The 17,426-nt window shown below is 42.8% G+C and overlaps 2 protein-coding genes across 6 annotated transcripts in view; one reads left to right on the forward strand and one right to left on the reverse strand.

The window, feature by feature from the left end:
- Positions 1–268, reverse strand: part of PAIP1 (poly(A) binding protein interacting protein 1) — a 29,195-nt gene extending 28,927 nt beyond the window's left edge. Inside the window, exon 1 of the mRNA XM_024740355.1 lies at positions 248–268. The gene's annotated coding sequence lies outside the window, so the exon portion shown is untranslated. The remainder of the gene's footprint in view (positions 1–247) is intronic.
- Positions 269–13,759: 13,491 nt separating this feature from the next.
- The window catches only part of NNT (nicotinamide nucleotide transhydrogenase), a 93,200-nt gene continuing 89,533 nt past the window's right edge, over positions 13,760–17,426 (forward strand). The window contains exon 1 of one of the 5 annotated variants that reach the window (XM_024740338.1): positions 13,760–13,887. The gene's annotated coding sequence lies outside the window, so the exon portion shown is untranslated. The other 4 variants (XM_024740336.1, XM_024740339.1, XM_024740337.1 and 1 more) reach the window with 4 other exon arrangements.

The following is a 17,426-nucleotide window of genomic DNA, read 5'->3' on the forward strand; positions in this document are numbered from 1 at the left end:
CTCCGCTTTCTGATTCTCCCCCAAAACCCAGCTCCCCCGCCTTCGGCGCGTCGGGGGCGAAGGCGGGTCACAGCGGCCCCCCGCGGCCCGGAGGCCCCGTTCGCGGCGAAAAAAAAAGCAGGCTGCCGGGAGAGGGGCAGCTAGACCGCTGGACAGCCCTGCTCGCCTCGGGCCGGCCGAGGGCATGTCGGGCGAGGGCCGGGCGAGGGGCGAGGGCATGTCGGTTCCCGGGGCCGGGCTCGCTTACCCCTGGCGGGCCCGGCCTACACGAGGTTCTATGGAGAGAAGTCACTGACGGTTGATGCCAGGAAAATAAAAATACGGGGGGAGGGGGCGTGGAGCCAGAGCCAGGGTTCGCGGACGCGCACCTCCGTGGGCGCGCAGGTGTGTTCAATGACCCGGCGCCTGCGAAACCGGAGGACTGGTCGGGAAGGGGGCTCTGGAAGCTGCTCTGCCACCTGCTACGTGAGCTGCGGGGAGGGGAGTAGGAACAGAATCAAAAATGCCCCCCACCCCGGCCCATCTCAATTCACTGTAGATATTTATCACAGTAGGTCACACTGTGACCAAGCTTTACTCTCTTCCCTTTTCTCTTCCCCTCCAGAAATTTTAAGAAAATACCCTACCTTTCAATGAAACTCTCCTCCCTTTCATCTTTTGCCAGTGCTGTCCAATCAAAATATAATGCGAACCACAAATGCAAGCCACTTATGTAATTATAAATTTTCTAGAAGGCACATTACGCGCGTGAAAAGAAACAGGTGAAATTAATTTTCATAATATAGTTTACTTAACCCAGTAGATCCCAAATGGTATCATTCCAACATGTAATTAATATAAAGATATTAATGAGAGTTTCTCTTTTTTCATACTAATCAAAATCCAAAGTGTATTTTACATTTTCTGCAAACCTCACTTGGGATTAGGCACATTTCAGGTGCTCAATAGCCCCCTGTGGCTAATGGCTACCGCATTGCACAACAAAGTTCTAGACATTATTTATGTGTAAATTATTGTTTTAATCAGTCCTGACGGTACTAAAGCCAAATGAAGGATGAATATAAGTAATGAAAAGGAGGGGAAAAATGATTTCTTTACTGTTAGATTGAAACATCTCCACAAATTGATTGTAGCCCTGTGTTTTAAGCAAGCCTTAATGTTTTTCACCATTGTCATCTTGAGAATCATTTCAGTTAAGAAAACTCTTTTTAACCATTTTCTCTTCTTGCTAATGAAGAAAACACTGACATCTTCACCCAACTGAAAGAGGAAAATGGCTCTAATGAAGGCAATCGTGAATAACTGATTCATGCTGTTGATGGTTGGCAAAAATAATGAAGTCAGGGAAGGAAGCCAGCAAAAAGTGTGGTTCCTTGGTGTTGAGAAAGAATGTAGGGTTCAGGGCTTCCCTGGTGGCGCAGTGGTTGAGCGTCCGCCTGCCGATGCACGGGACGCGGGTTCGTGCCCCGGTCCAGTAGGACCCCACATGCCGCGGAGTGGCTGGGCCCGTGAGCCATGGCCGCTGGGCCCGCGCGTCCGGAGCCTGTGCTCCGCGGTAGGAGAGGCCACAACAGTGAGAGGCCCGCGTACCGCTAAAGGAAAAAAAAAAAAAAGAATGTAGGGTTCAAAGTAGGCCAGAGCTTTGGTTTGGATCCTGGCCTAGACCCTTAATGCCTGTGCGGTCTTGGGTAAGTAAGGGATTTAGCTTCTCTGGGCCTCAGTTTCCTCATGTATAAAGTAAGTATGTTGTAGCACTGAGCATATATTACAAAGACAGGACAAGATTACAATTTAAAAATTAGATGAGGTAATGCCAATAACATAAAAATCCATTTTTTTAGGTAGTCGTCAGTCACTTCTTGCCCAGTCTTTTCTATTGCGTAGGAAAGCCCCACAAACTGTACGCTCAACAACAGTTATCCTATATGTTCCACTAAAGCAGATGCTCCAATCCTGTCCCAGGCTTTTGTTTGCATTCACCACCCTTTATTTCCCCTTAGAACTTTTATGATGGCTAACTCCTTTTCCTTACCTAAGACTTTCTTATCTGAGGATGGGGCTCTTCTGCATCCATGGTGACATCAGGGTATCTTTACAGTCCCTTTTGTTAGATAAGTTAGATAATTGAGATCTTGTCCTTTGCCTCTCCCTATTAACTGTTATATAACTTTAGCCCTATTCTCATGACATATGAAAAGTGGACTTGCAGACAACATGGATGGGTTTTTTTTACACTGTTGCTCTGATTCTCAGGCCTTCAGATTCGGACTAGAACGCCACTACTAGCTTTCCTGGGTTTCCAGCTTGCAGACATTAACTCATGGAACTTCGCAGCCTCCTTGAGCACATAAGCCAATTCCTCATAGTAAATCATATATATGTATACATATATATATGTATATATATATATATTATATATATTAATTCTCTTTCTCTGAAGAACTCTAAGAAAGAATCTGATATTCAGAAGTGGGGTGCAGCTGTAACAAATACCTTAAAAATGTGGAAGAGGCTTTTGAACTGGTTAATGGGTATAGGCTGGTAGTGGTTTTTGATGCATGCTAGAAAAAGTCGACATTGCCATGAAGGGGTTGTTAATGGTAATGCTGGTCAGGGCTGAGAAAGGAAAAGAGGAGAGCTGTAGAGAAAGCTTCCATCTTCTTAGAGTATACAAATAATCATGTACAGAATGTTGTTAGAAATATGGACACTAAAGGTGATTCTGATGAGGTATCAGACAGAAATGAAGATGTTTTTGGACAACGGAGAAAAGGCAATCCTTATAAAGTGGCAAAGATCCTCTCCAGCTGTGAACCTGTGAAACCAGCTAAGTGATGTGCTTCCACCCAGTCTGTGGTATTTTTGTTAAAGCAGCCCAAATTAGGCATTTATGCCAGAGAAATGAAGATTTATGTTCACACAAAAACCTGTACCCCAATTTTTATAACAGGTTTGTTCATAATAGCCCAAACGGGGAACAACATAAATTCTTTAACGGGTGAATGGTTTAACTGTGGTATTCATACCATAAAACACTACTCAGCAAGAAAACCACCGATAAATGCAGCTTTGATGGCTCTCAAGGGAATTATGCTGAGTTAAAAGAAAGTAATCTCAAAAGGTTATTGTAGGGCTTCCCTGGTGGCGCAGTGGTTGGGAGTCCGCCTGCCGGTTCAGGGGACACGGGTTCGTGCCCCGGTCCGGGAGGATCCGGGAGGATCCCGCGTGCGGAGTGGCTGGGCCCGCGAGCCATGGCAGCTGGGCCTGCATGTCCGGAGCCTGTGCTCCACAGCAAAAAGGTTATTGTATGATTCCATTTATACATGACAAAATTATAAAGGTGAAAAAGTTATAAATATGGAGAACAGTTTAGTGGTTACCAGGGATTAAGGAGGGGGTGGGGTTTGGAGAGAAGTAGGTGCGGCTATTAAAAGTATGAAGAATCCTTGCGATGGAACTATTCCGGTCTTAACTGGTGGTGATCACACGAATCTACACATGTGATTAAATTGCATAGAACTAACTACATGTGTGCACACACACATACACAAATGAGTGCATGTAAAACTAAGGTGGGTGTATTGTATGTTGTCAGTTTCCTGGATGTGATATTGTATTATAGTAATGCATGGTTATGTAAGACATTACCATCAGAGGAAACTGGGTAAAGGGGAAATGAAATCTCTCTGTATTGTTTCTTACAACTGCATATAAATGTACAATTGTCTCCAAGTAAAAAGTTTAAAAAATAAGCCTTATTTCATTTTATTCCATCACTCCCAACTCTTTCCTTGCTAATTCTGTTCATTTTTCCCTGCCCAAATCATCATGGCAACTTATATATCATTTTAAATTAATGGGGGCCTCTTTAACAGAGAGAAGAATTAACTGATGTGTTTGTTCTCTTGGGTCTCATTTGTGTGAATTATCTTCCTCTCCTAGTCTCTTAGGCCTGCTATGAAATGTAGCCCCAGCCAGTCAGCACTTGACTCCCATCTGGATCAGGGCTCCATTCCATCTTCAAGAGCCAGGAGATTGCCTGGGATTCCCCCAACATCTAGTGCACACGTTGGTTTAATGTTGATCTCTTAGCTGGAATATAACTCTATGAGGATAGGAATTCATTTATTTGTTCCTTCAGGAAATATTTATTGCATGTCTACTAAGTGCCAGACACCGTTCTAGGTGTGAGGATACTCAGAGGTGTGAGATTAGTAGCTGTGAAGTGTATGAAACTAGAAGCAGGAAGGCCTGTTTGATGGCTGTAGCAGAAATTCCGGTGGGAAGTGATAATGGCTACTAAGGTAATGGTTGTGGGGTTGGAGAGAAGGACCAAATGCAAGAGATGTTAGAAAGAAGCTGACAGATGTGTATAAGGCATTAATGAGAGGCCTGAGATAAGGATGACTCCCAGGTTTCTGGCTTTGGTGCCTCAGTCCCAAAGAGTGAGAAAACCAGAGGAAAGCAGACTCTCACCGAACAGGGGCCTCTCACTAATTCCATTTTGGACATTTCAGTTGGCACCCAGAACGTCCAAGTGGAATTGTTCAGTCAACAGTTAAGTCATGGACTTGGAGTTCAGAGGGATGTTGCCTAGAGTTAGAGATTTGATAGCTGAAGCCACAGGAAGAAATGAGGTAACTTAGGGAAAAGTATATAGAGGCAGAAGAGGAAAGAGAAGCACCAAACTGAATGGTTAGGTTGAAGAAGAGGAATCTGTTTACTCTGTTTACATAGGACAAAAACTGAGAGAAGACAGTGAGGAATAGAAGATTAAAGACGGAAAGCCCAAGAGTGTCAAATTGTGCGGAGATGTCAAATAAAAGTAGGATTCTAAAGAATCCAGGAAAGCACACCCATTCCCTGAGTTTGAGCCCCGAAGTCACTTAGGCAGCTGTGTGCTGTCCGAGGTCATTACAGAGCTGAATGAACAACCGCCTCTGGGAAACACACCCTCCTTCACCAAGCCGTCTTCTGACTATAATTTGACTATCTGGATAAATTTGCATTTTGAGAGGAAAAACAACAACAATAATAGCTAATATTTAGCACCAACTCTGTTCCAAGTACACTTTACATGGATTATCTCATTTAATCTTCAGAACAACCCTATGAGGTAGGTTCTATTACTTACCCCATTTTATAGATAAAAACACTGAGATTCAGAGACTTTAATTAACTTCCCTAAGGTCACATAGTTAATGAGCAACTCAGTTTTATTAAGAGTCTACAAACTGAGAAAATATGCTATACTTTATCTCCAGAATAAGTGGATGACACTGATACAAACATCCTATTCTGTTTGGGCTATATTTCTCACTATAAATAGGCATTCCAGTGATATTAGCAATTGGAATAATATAGATTTGTGAGTGATTTGGGTGCAAGCAATTGCCAGTATTAGGATGTATAGACAACTCTAAGCTTGACTGTGAAATAAACGGGAGAGATATGAGAAGTTTGCAAGACAAGTGTATTAAGGACATTTTTGTTGCTATTATGGGTTTGTTTTGTTTTGTTTTGTTTTAATGGGAGAAAGATTAGTTTGTTAGCCAAAGACAATGAGGTAAGGGAACACATCAGGGAAAAGGGGGGGAAATTGAGAGATTAAAGGAACAGAGGAGGTAGCAGTTCATAAACTCAAAGTACAGGCAGCAGGAATAATTTGAGATGGGAGAAAAGCTATGTCACTAAGAAATGGAAGCAAATGCAGATAAACAGCAGGAGAGGGAAGGTGCTGGAAACTTCAGACGGTCTCCATGTTCTCAGCAAAAAAGAAGGACATGTCTTTACTTTGAGGGTGGGAGACATAAAAGAAGGGACTTGAGGAGAGTGGCAACAGTTGCAAAAGCTGCTCTGGGAGAGGAAGCTGATGAGGAAGGGGCAGTGCACACAGGAAGATAGCTGGGTGGTACCGAAAGTCCCCCTGAGGTTGGAGACCAGGGACTTGTAGGGGCAACACTCTGAACAATTATGTGACTTTTCTCTAGCAACTCTTCCCAACCTGGTGTGGAAACTGAGAAGCCTGTTAGTGGGAGTGTAATTTCATGATTCAGTTAAGGCAGAAGAATAAAGGCAGAAGGGGCTGACAGGCTGTTCATGGTTTCAGCTAGCTAGAGGAAGGGTTGAAGATGAGGGTGATAGATTGGAAGGAAAAGGGGGATCAAAAGAAAGACATAAAGGAGTTGGAAAGAAAGTGGTGGTCCGAGCATGAGATATGAGAGTTAAAAATTGTAGAGGAAGTTCTGGTGAATAGTTACAACGTACAATATTCTATTAATTGTACAATTCAACTAATTGAACTGAAGTGCTTGCTGGCCAGCAGGAAGGTAATGTAATAGCTGGAAATGCTATTTTCAGCATTGAAATTTGGCATTCAAAAAACAATTAGGAATGTCAGTGTTTAATGTATAAATGTCAAGTATGAGGCATGTTCTGCTTCCCTATCTCTGGCACAGTGTACCCATTGCCCTTCCTGTTGGCATCTAGATTCTATCATTAATATTTTACTACACCTGCCAGGCTTAGTTTTTGAATTAAATATTTTATTTTGAGATAATTGTTGATTCACGTGCAGTTGTAAAAAATAATACAAAGAGAATATTTGTACTCTTTACCTACTTCTCCCCAATGGTAGCATTTTGCAAAACTATAGTATAGTGTCACAACCAGGATATTGACATTGATACAGTCAAGATACAGAACATCTTCATCATCATAAGGATCTCTCCTGTTGCCCTTTTATAGTCACATCCACCCTCCTTCTTAACTCTAGAAACTTCTAATCTGTTCTCTATTTCCACAATTTTGTTATTTCAAGAATGTTTTATAAAATGGCATCATACAGGTATGTAACCTTTTGAGACTGACTTTTTTTCTCTCAACATAATTCTCTGGAGTTTCATCTAAGCTGTTGTGTGTATCAATACTTCATTCCTAAAAAAAAAAAATATATATATATACTTCATTCCTTTTCATTGCTGAAAAGCATTCCATTGTAAGGATATACAACAGTCTGTTCAACCTGTTGAAGGACATTTGGGTTGTTTCCAGTTTTGGACTATTATGAATGAAGCTACTATGAACATTGATATACAGGTTTTTGTGTGAACATAAATTTTCATTTCTCTGGGATAAATGCCCAGGAGTATAATTTCTGGGTTATATGCTAGTTGCAAGTTTAGTTTTTTAAGAAACCACTGAACTGTTTTCCAGTGATGAGTACCATTTTACATTGTCATTAGTGATGTGTGAGTGATCCAGCTTCTCCCCATCATCGCCAGCATTTGGTATTGTCACTATCTTTTTTTTTTTTAGACATTCATATAGATGTGTAGTGGTGTCTCATTGTGTTTTTTTTTTTTTTTTTTTTTGCCGTACGCGGGCCTCTCACTGTTGTGGCCTCTCCCGTTGCGGAGCACAGGTTATGGATGTGCAGGCTCAGCAGCCATGGCCCACGGGCCCAGCCGCTCCGCGGCATGTGGGATCTTCCCAGACCGGGGCACGAACCCGTGTCCCCTGCATCGGCAGGCGGACTCTCAACCACTGCGCCACCTGGGAAGCCCTCATTGTGGTTTTAATTTTCATTTCCTTAATGGCTAATGATGTTGAACATCTTTTCATGTGCTTATATCCCTCTTTGGTGAAATTTTTTTTATGCCTTTTGCTCATTTTCTATTTGGATTTTTTTAACTGTCGAGTTTTTTTTTTTTTTTTAAATCAGCCATGAACAAGATTTCATGGTGAAATTATTATTATTATTACTTTTTGTGGTACATGGGCCTTTCGCTGTTGCGGCCTCTCCCGTTGCGGAGCACAGGCTCCAGACGCGCAGGCTCAGCGGCCATGGCTCACGAGCCCGGCCACTCCGCGTCATGTGGGATCTTCCCAGACCGGGGCACGAACCCGTGTCCCCTGCATCGGCAGGCGGACTCTCAACCACTGCGCCACCAGGGAAGCCCAACTGTCGAGTTTTGAGAGTTCTTTTTATATTCTAAATACAAGTCCTTTGTAGATCAGGACAGAATTTTCTCATATTGAGTTTAAGATATATGTGGATATCTCAGTGGAAATGACCAGCAGGCAGTTGGCTGCATGAGTCTGGAGGTTAGGAGAGAGATTGGGGCTGGACATTAAGCTCTGGGAGTTGTGATAGCACAGTTGACATAAAACTGGAAGGAAGACAATATTAGAGTTAAAAGGAAAGAGGGCCAAGAGAACATTTGCAGATTTAAGCAGTGAAAGAACTGAGAAAGAATGGTTAAAGAAGTAGGAGCAGATAGGAAAGTGGTAAGATGAAAACCAATGAAAACTAGAATCTGGTTTTTGCTTTTTTGTTATGGGTAACATCTAGCATTAAAAAGAGATCTACAAAGAGATGACGTTCACAAAACTGCCTTAAAAGTATTTGAACTAGAGTTTTCATCAAATGCAACATTTAAAACATTAAGTAATAATATCCCTCCAGAAAGTAGGCATAGAGGGAACTTACCTCAACATAATAAAGGCCATATATGACAAACCCACAGCCAACATCGTTCTCAATGGTGAAAAACTGAAAGCATTTCCTCTAAGATCAGGAACAAGACAAGGTTGTCCACTCTCACCACTATTATTCAACACAATTTTGGAAGTTTTAGCCACAGCAATCAGAGAAGAAAAAGAAAACATTGGGAAAACTGGACAACTACATATAAAAGAATGAAATTAAAACACTCCCTAACACCATACACAAAAATAAACTCAAAATGGATTAAAGACCTAAATGTAAGGCCAGACACTATAAAACTCTTAGAGGAAAACACAGGCAGGACACTCTATGACATAAATCACAGCAAGATCCTTTTTGACCCACCTCCTAGAGTAATGGAGATAAAAACAAACATAAACAAATGAGACCTAAAAAGCTTTTGCACAGCAAAGGAAAACATAAACAAGATGAAAAGATAACCCTCAGAATGGGAGAAAATATTTGCAAATGAAGCATCTGACAGAGGATTAATCTCCAAAATATACAAGCAGCTCATGCAGTTCAATACCAAAAAAACAAACAACCCAATCTAAAAATGGGCAGAAGACCTAAATGGACATTTCTCCAAAGAAGATATACAGATTGCTAACAAAAAGGATGCTCAGCATTACTAATCATTAGAGAAATGCAAATCAAAACTACAATGAGGTATCACCTCACACCAATCAGAATGGCCATCATCAAAAAATCTACAAACAATAAATGCTGGAGAGGGTGTGAAGAAAAGGGGATCCTCTTGCACTGTTGGTGGGAATGTGAATTGATACAGCCACTATGGAAGTTCCTTAAAAACCTAAAAATACAACTACCATAAGACCCAGCAATCCCACTAGTGGGCATATACCCTGAGAAAATCATAATTCAAAAAGAATCATGTACCACAATGTTCATTGCAGCTCTATTTACAATAGTCAGGACATGGAAGCAACCTAAGTGTCCATCGACAGATGAATGGATAAAGAAGATGTGGCACATATATACAATGGAATATTACTCAGCCATAAAAAGAAATGAAATTGAGTTATTTGTAATGAGATGGATGGGCCTAAAGTCTGTCATACAGAGTGAAGTAAGTCAGAAAGAGAAAAACAAATACCATATGCTAACACATATATATGGAATCTAAAAAGAAAAAAAAAATGGTTCTGAAGAACCTAGGGAAAGGACAGGAATAAAGACACAGACATAGAGAATGGACTTGAGGACATGGGGAGAGGGAAGGGTAAGATGGGATGAAGTAAGAGAGTGGCATGTACTTATATATACTACCAAATGTAAAATAGATAGGTAGTGGGAAGCAGCCAGATAGCACAGGGAGATCAGCTCGGTGCTTTGTGACCACCTAGAGGGATGGGATAGGGAGGGTGGGAGGGAGATGCAAGAGCGTGGAGATATGGGGGTGTATGTATATGTATAGCTGACTCACTTTGTTATAAAGCAGAAACTAACACACCACTGTAAAGTAATTATACTCCAATAAAGATGTTAAAAAAATAAAATAATAAAAAGTTAAGTATAAACATGTTAACTGTGGACGTATACACACTAACAAACGTAGTAAGGTAGATAGCTAGGGGGAAGCAGCCGCAAGGCACAGGGATTTTAGCTCGGGGCTTTGGGACAGCCTGGAGGGGTGGGATGGGGAGAGTGGGAGGGAGGGAGACGCAAGAGGGAAGACACATGGGAGCATATGTATATGTATAGCTGATTCACTTTGTTATAAAGCAGAAACTAACACACCATTGTAAAGCAGTTATACCCCAATAAAGATGTTAAAAAAAAAAAAAAAAACATGTTAACTGCTGTTATGGAGTTTATGATCAAGTAGTTTGACAATGGTAACTGTGTAATATATAGTTATTTTTTTAAAAATTGAAGAAAAAATTCAATTAGGTTGAGTATTAAAAAAGCAAAGAAGTTTATAGGAAAATTCTTCTAATTATTAATACAAAACAACTTTCACCTGAATTTCCCCCAAATAATTTGAACTTTCACTTTAAACTCAAGAGCTAGTAAATCTACCCATGTTAAAAAAACAACAAAAACCCATCTTTACATTTTATACCCTTAAACACACAGACTGCCCCTGTAGTGGGTTGAACAGTGTCTCCCCAAAATTTGTGACTACGCTTATTTGAAAATACAGTCTTTGCAGATGTAATTAGTTAAGGATCTCATCCTGGATTCAGGGTGGACCTTAAATCCACTGACTGATGTTTTCGTAAGAGGAAGAAGAGGGAGATTTGGGCACAGAGACACACAGAGAAGGCAGCAATGTGAAGAGGAGGCAGAGATTGGAGTGATGTGTCTACAAGCCAAGGAACACCAGGGATCGCTGACAACCAGAAGCTTTCTCCGCAAGCTAGGAGAGAGGTATGGGATATTTTCTCCCTCAGAGCCTCCAGGGGAATCAACCCTGCTGACACTTTGATTTCACACTTCTGGCCTCCAGAACTATGAGAGAGTATATTTCTGTCATTTTTAAGACACCCAGGCTGTGGTAATTTGTTACGGCAGCCCTAGGATATTAATATAGCTCCTACCCCTCACCATTTCCCCAGGCCCCCAAAGATATCATTAAACATTTAAAAAACCCATAGATTTTTATCACTGGCACTTACTACATGGAGAGAACAAAGCTGTGCTTAGAGCTGGTGTTTTAGATGCTTACAGTTCTAAATGCAAACTTGTTTTACTTAACTTAAATTGCCAATTATTTAACTTTGTGCTGGCTGCTTATTGTCAGTTCTCCTCTATCCTCTTCCAATTAATGTTGATTAGTGTAAGTTCATTCAGTCAGTTAATATTTGCTTCCTACAATCAAACACACTTTTGATTGGTCTGCCTGAGAGAAGAGAGCTGAGACTGAGGTTAGTGATGGTTGCTTCAAAACCTGTCAAGTGTCTCTATAATTAAAAATCCCCAGAGTCTAAGCATATTACCTCATTGGAGTTGTTTACTTTTTATAATTACTTATAAAAGGGAAGTTTGAAAAAACAAACTGCTGATAACTGTTTAAAGTAATAACCACAATGAAAACACATTAAATTGACCGGTTCTCTGGCCTGGTTTTAACTAGATGCAGGGTTTTGATAACATGTTATCTTTAGAGTTCGGTTTCTGATCACACATTTTCTCAGGCTTAGCCTACATTTTGATTTTTGGCTATTGGGCACCTCTGTGGTTTGAGGCTTCAAAGCTGACTCTAATGGTGTGTTACACTCTTCTCAAGATTTAAATCTTTTTTGCTTTGGATAGATTAGGACTAAATATTAAATAATACCTTTAAGCATTTGTGTGTACAAAGTCGCCTAAATTTTAGAGGGTTTAAGTTTTGATGTGTATCTTGATTTAAAAATATATTTAAAATTAAAATGTCCAATCACAGAACAATCTGTAATGAAAACTTGCATATATGTGAGAAGTACTGTTCTAAGTGGGGTTGAAGGCTGAGAAGGCCAAGGAGGAAGGTGCAGATATCAAAATGGACAAAGTCCTCACCACCTAATAGGGGATACAAAATCTTTGCAAAAATTTTATACAAGATAGCGTCTAAGATTCAGAAGCAACTAACTTAAACTTTTGGAAATATTCCTATTTTCTTTGGTAATTCCTATAACTATATTGTAATTATTATGTAGGAACTTAAAGCCTAAAACAGAATCCTCCAAATGACAAATGTTTTCATCTGGAGCAATGCACTCAAATTATGTTGGACAAATGAGCAGAATGAATTTTTAAAATTACCATATACTGGGCTTTCCTGGTGGTACAGTGGTTAAGAATCTGCCTGCCAATGCAGGGCACATGGGTTTGACCCCTGGTCCTGGGAGATCCTCCACGCCGCGGAGCAACTGAGCCTGCGAGCCACAACTACTGAAGCCCGCGTGCCTAGAGCCCGTGCTCCGCAACTAGAGAAGCCACTGCAATGAGAAGCCCACGCACCGCAACGAAGAGTAGCCCCCGCTCGCCGCAACTAGAGAAAACCTGTGCGCAGCAACAAAGACCCAATGCAGCCAAAAATAAATAAAATAAAATAAATAAATTTATGAAAAAAATAAAATTACCATATACTTACTATTTAACAGAGAAAGTGAAAATCGATATATCATCTTTGGATTTGCTCTCCAGTCATATAATCACAAATTAAATCAAATTAAATAAGCCATTGAGCATTTATTTAAGCCAGGGTTTCTCAGTCTTAGCACTGTTGAAGTTTGGGGCCAGATAATTCTTTGTTTTAAGGGGCTATCCTGTGTCATATAGGGTGTTTAGCAGCATCCCTGGCCTCTACCCATTAGATGCCTCCCCTTTCCAGCTGTGATGACCAAAATGTCTCCTGACACTGTGGGATAAAATTGTCCCCAGCTGGGAACCACTGTTTAAGCCTTGGGAGAGAAAAGAAGCAAACCCCTGCTCCACCCTCCAACACGTGTTTTAAACCTACCTTAGTTTTTTCCCCAGTTTTATTGAGATATAGTTGACACACAGCAATGCATATGTTTAAGGCATACACCATAATGATGTGACTTACGTATATTGTGAAAGGAGCTTAGTTTTAATCCTTATCAACTACTCCTGCCTTACTGTACTTGCAGTATCTTGAAATTGTTTCTAGGGTTGCACTTATCACAGTTCATTACTATTTTAAAACATGAAGCTGTGTCCTTTCCTGTCTGTGAATTCTTCCAGGACAGGAACAGTGTTTTTACCTCGTCTGGATACAGTGGAAGTCCTCAAGTTGTATGACCTTTTGTGTTGGTTAAAGACAAGAAAAGTTCTCAAAATAAGAGTTTCCCTGTGGTTTATTTCTTTTTAAGGATATGGAATATCTGTTTGCCTCATGCCTTTGAGATTCATAATTTTTAACTCATCTTAGATATTTCAATTAAAGTAAAAATGCAGTGACCATACTGACACTTCGTGATGATGATTCAGCTTTGGGTAAGTGAACCAATTTATACTCTCTACCTTATTATTCCCATTTTTAATGAGAAGACACCTGCAGACTAAGTAACACAAGTCATTAGGTTTCAGCGTCCTTTAGTTGCTTTGCCGAAATCAGCCTAGGCCTGGTCAGGACACTTAACGTCCACCAAGGGCGCTCTCCAGCCCCTGGATATTAATACGAACAGAAGCACACGACTTTCTGTGGGCGTGCCTAGGAAGACCAGTCAGCAGATGTGTGTTAATTTTGGGGCCTTCTTTTCAGAGGAATTTAACTCCACCCTCCGTCCGGAATGGAAAAACAACGCCCCCATTCCCGCCCTTCACCACCTCCTGGCCTCCTCCCACTTGCCTTTTGGTCTTCTGTTTTAGAAGTTCTGATTTTTCCTAGACAGCTAGAGGAAAGTCAGGTACCAAAAGTGGAGTTCTGTTATTTCATTTGTTCTGGTGGGACACTGGAGAGGCGATCACACTTTGTAACTGGCTCTCCAGGAGAGGACCAATGTAGCCCTGGAAACTTCAGCGCCTGCGTTGGGCTCCAGGTTTGATTGACAAGGACGGGCCGAGGGAAAACGCGGTGGGGGGGGCGAGTAGGCCACAGGTCGAGCCCGGGACAAAGAGGTTTTTGGCTGCCACCAAGGAGAGGGAAGGGTTCCTTGGGGTAACTGGCCTTTGTGCGCTAAGGGGCATTTCGTGAGGTCGTTTTTTCATTCGGAGAGAGGGCTGGCGGGCGGGCGGGCTGGTGGAGGCGGCCGGGCGGGAAGAAGGGCCCGGCGAGGAGAGGGCGCTGGGCCGGGGTGGGGGCTGTGCCGTCGTCACGTGGCCTCAGCCACCAACGGCTTGGGGCTGTTCTTCCGGGTTGGAGGCGCCGCGCCGCGGGGCTGGAGCCCAGGTCTGCCAGCGCGGCGTCCCCTCGCAACCCGCGGCCGCCCGGCCTCCCTGCCAAGGTGAGCGTCAAGGCGCGGGCAGCCCGGGCGCGCTCCTGGGGCGCAGCTGGGGAAGGGGCGCGGGGCTGGTCCAGAAGATCCCGGCGCCCGCGGAGAAGGAGATCTGTCAAGGAGCCGAAGGGGGCGGGGTCGGCAGTGACCCCTGCACGTGGTGGACCCTCGGGAGCCTTGGGCCGGGAAGGAGAACCGTGCCTCGAGGGCCCCCTTTCTTGTCTCGAGCGGGGGCGACGTGGAAGCAAGTGGGGGATGGTGGATTCGAAAACTGCGTCTTCGCTGAGGGCAGGGAACGAGGTGTCAGCTGTGCAGGTGCAGATTTTGGAGCTGTGTGGGGCGGCGGGAGTTGTACGGGGTTGTTTCAGGTTACAGGATGGAAGAAGGGAAGGAGGTCATAGAGGACTCTTGGTACGGGGTGCACCCAGAGAGGTGGCACCTGGACGCTCCGAAATTGTGCTTGAACCCGGAGGGAATTTGGGGTGGGTGACTGGCTGGAGACACAGTTGGTGTCGAAAGTTGTGAGTGTATGTCGAAGGCGGGCTGGTGGTGGTCGGGGCATGCCTCTATTGGGCCAAGAGTGGGGCCGGGGTTGGCAATGCGGGAGAGACAGCGGAGGGGGCAGAGCTGATTCGAACTCCGGAGGGGGAATGACTATTACGCCGCCTCGGCCAATCGGCTTCCGGGGAAGGTTATAAATAGCGGTCCCGGGCAGATGCCAGCAGGGTGGCAGTTTAGTTGCAGAGGGAGGAGCTGAACCCGTGGCTTTGGGCGAAGTCACGCTGCCTGCCAGTCTAAGCTTTTGTAGGGTATTGTGTCCTTGGTTGGTATGTCTCGTTTTAGAAGTGTAACTTGTTTATTAAAGTTGCAGGCGTCCTTTATTCGCCCTCTGGTGCAGGGAAGTCCTTAAGGAATCTGTAAGGAGTCTTGTAGGACAGGCTTTGTTAGGAACGGTGAGGCTTGTGTGCTTTACTTTAAAATATTTCTCTCTTCTCCAGGGCACCCTTTTACTTGCAAACTTTGGCTTTTTTTTTTTAATTGAATGGACGGTTTAGGATTGCTTTCTTATTAGCAAGTGTGCTCAGGCTGCTTAGCTTTGCTGATGGAATCACTTTTCCACAAAACTACATAGCATTTAATTTTTTTTTTTTTTTTTTTGTGGTATGCGGGCCTCTCGCTGTTGTGGCCTCTCCCGTTGCGGAGCACAGGCTCCGGACGCGCAGGCTCAGCGGCCATGGCTCACGGGCCCAGCCGCTCCGCAGCATGTGGGATCTTCCCAGACCGGGGCACGAACCCGTGTCCCCTGCATCGGCAGGCGGACTCTCAACCACTGCGCCACCAGGGAAGCCCAGCATTTAATTTTTAAAGGAAATTTCCTGAAGCTCCTTGGAGAATGTGTTCATAGATCCCCAGGCTTCAGGTTACCTAGCCCTAGTTATTCATTCACTCAAACAATACTTGTTGATTTCCTCTATTTTGTGCAAGGCACTGGGCCAGAGGTAATAAAGTGAACACTGATAGCAATGAAGATACTGTGTCCTTTTAATCCTCACAATAACCCTATATGATAGGTGCCATTATTATTTAACCCATTTTAAAGGTGGTGAAATCAGACACAAAGAAGTGACTTGCCAGGGTGACACAGCTAATGCGTTGCAGAGTGGGGCCTTCCAACCAGGAGTTCACCCTCTTAGCCTCAATACTATCCTCTCTCAGGTGCTTGCCTCCAAGGATTTTAATCTATTAGGGGAGGTATTTACCAAAATAACTTACATTAAATGGCTGTATGAATGCCATACTAAAAAAAACAGTTCTTTTTTCAATTTTGAGTTGTAAAGTTTTTCTCCATTGCTTGAAAGCCATAGAAGACATGGATAATAAAACAGCAAAGAGCTTTAAAGCGAAGATAGGGGAAAATGTGACAATTAAGATGGAATACAGTTGGCTTTTGAATAAGGGCCCTCTGTATCTGCAGTTGCTCCCCATCCGAGGATTCAGCCAACCACGGACTGTGTATATTGTAGTAATGTTAATATTTACTATTGAAAAATAGCCGCCTAGGAGTGGACCTATGCAGTTCAGACCCCCGTTGTTCAAGGGTCAACTGTACTATCTTTGATGTTAACAAGTCCTAGGCTGATAGCATGGTTCAAATATTCTCTGAATATCTTTCAGGGTCATTTTTATTTTATTTAGGCTTATGACATTTACAAGCAGTCAGGGCTAATTTTCCAGGCTCCAGGCCATGAAATAGGACTTCAGCTTTAAAGCATTGCAGAATCTCATCTAATCATAAAACCTCTAGAGCCTAATGGGGTCCTACAAAGGAGCCTTCCTGTGCTCCTTTTATAGATGAGCAGACTGAGGTGCTGAGAGATTCAGGTCAAACAGCGAGTGAGTGGCAGGCTTAGACTATACCCCGCCTGTATTCTAGGCAGCTTTGTTCTTTTGCTGATGAGGTCTGGCTAAGCCTGACCAGGGAGAATGGTTGTTGTTGGGGAGCTGGGATGATCCAAGAAGAGAAACTAGGGTAAGTGGGGAAGTTGGGATAGGACTAGGTCCTTGGTAATGGTAGTTCAAAATCTCCCTCAAGACAAGAATTATATTTTTATTTTTAAATTAAATTAAAATTTTTTTATACAGCAGGTCCTTATTAGTCATCAATTTTATACACATCAGTGTATACATGTCAATCCCAATCTCCCAATTCATCACACCACCACCCCCACCCCCCTGCCGCTTACCCCGCTTGGTGTCCATACATTTGTTCTCTACATCTGTGTCTCAATTTCTGCCCTGCAAACCAGTTCATCTGTACCATTTTTCTAGGTTCCACATATATGCGTTACTATACAATATTTGTTTTTCTCTTTCTGACTTACTTCACCGTATGACAGACTCTAGATCCATCCATGTCTCAACGAATGACCCAATTTCGTTCCTTTTTATGGCTGAGTAATATTCCATTGTATATATATACCACATCTTCTTGCTTTTTTTTTTTTTTTTTT

This window comes from Neophocaena asiaeorientalis, unplaced genomic scaffold (assembly GCF_003031525.2).
Source record: "Neophocaena asiaeorientalis asiaeorientalis breed wild unplaced genomic scaffold, Neophocaena_asiaeorientalis_V1.1 scaffold57, whole genome shotgun sequence".
NCBI lineage: Eukaryota > Metazoa > Chordata > Mammalia > Artiodactyla > Phocoenidae > Neophocaena > Neophocaena asiaeorientalis.